Consider the following 1,590-nt stretch of genomic DNA (forward strand, 5'->3'; position numbering starts at 1 on the left):
AACTCTGGTACTGTGAACATACATGTGAATGTCTTAATTCATATAGACTTTGCATGATTGCTGATATATCAGTTATCAGATTTTTTTATTCCATAATATCGGAATCGGCATCGGCCCCAAAAAATCCATATTGGTCGGGCCCTAGTATTTTCATCTAAAGACTAATATCTGAAACAGCTGTCAAAAATTAACAATCTGGGCCGACACTTGAAGGTGGACTTGTTGTGATGATCAGACTCTCACCTACATTGACAGGGTACTATCTGCAGTGGAAAATGAAATCTCGAAAAGCACACTGTGCCAAAAGAGAGTAGAGTTATGTCGAGCTAAACCATGCAGTGGAAACGTGTACACCTATGTAGTACAGTAAGGTACAAAAGTGAGTAAGGCTACTTGATACTTCGACTCTGCTGCATTCTAAAAAGAAAATACTGGACTTTTTACTTCACTACATTAATTGTATTTTACAGCTACAGATTGTGCACAGTAAAATATATTCATCTTTTATACATGATGCTGTGGTACAGCCAGCATAGAAACAACTATCTAACAGTACATGAATTGAAAATGAGCTCCATGTCGACCATCCAATAATACAACACTATGGGATTTTCATTGTAGGATAACCGTTTCATAAAATATCACAGTTTTGCAGTATCAAGGTATTACACAATTATTATTTTTTCTCATTGTTACTATTATTATCATTTATAACACCCAAAAGAAATTAAAACTGGATGTTCTTTGATTGAAAAAAACTTTTCAATTCATTTTTTTTTTTTTTTTTTTTTAATGGAACTATGTGTAAAAAGTTTCTCTCTTTTGAAAATAGATCAAATATAGCTGAGATTCTGTTTTCAGTTCGGAAACAAAATCATACAGTTATTTAGCAGATTAAACTTCTTACTTACACCTCATTGAAGAAACTTTTGTGGTTTGGAGGGGTATCAACATTGTTAACACTGTGTTTGTTGTGGTGCAGGTGATTCGCTGCTGCACGGACTAGTAGTGTCTGTTGTGGACACAGTTTACTGTAAGCTGATGGTTTTAGTCTTTGGAAGCAATTTTGGCGTTTTACAATATTTAGGCCCTGATCACACAGAAAGCATTTTAGCAGCTGGAGGCGCTTTTTTGTAATTGTTGTTATTGAGAATGAAGTTTTTTGCTCGCATTTCTGGGCTCTAGGCGCCTGGCGTTTTTGCTGGAGCGCTTTGAACTTCTTGGGTTGAAAGAAAATTCAACTCAGGGCGGAAAAGCTCCCCACACTATCCCTGCCTTTTCCCCATTGTCCAATCGGATGATTTGAGAGGCGGGCCTTCTGTGGTGGTCACGACAACTAGGGGTGTCACGATTATAGATTTTCTTGGTACGATTATTGTCAGAGAAATAATCACGGTTTTACGATTATCACAATTATTATGCATTAATTAATCTCACATTATAAATGTGTAAAATCACATGAACACTCCTTATAGATCTTTAAAGGACAACTTTGGTATTTTTCAACCTGGGCCCTATTTCCCCATGTGTATGTGTGCGTATGATTCATAGGTACAACTCGTTCTAAAATTGGTTCAGTATTGAGGGAGG

This window comes from Epinephelus moara, chromosome 17 (assembly GCF_006386435.1).
Source record: "Epinephelus moara isolate mb chromosome 17, YSFRI_EMoa_1.0, whole genome shotgun sequence".
NCBI classification, from domain to species: Eukaryota; Metazoa; Chordata; class Actinopteri; order Perciformes; family Serranidae; genus Epinephelus; species Epinephelus moara.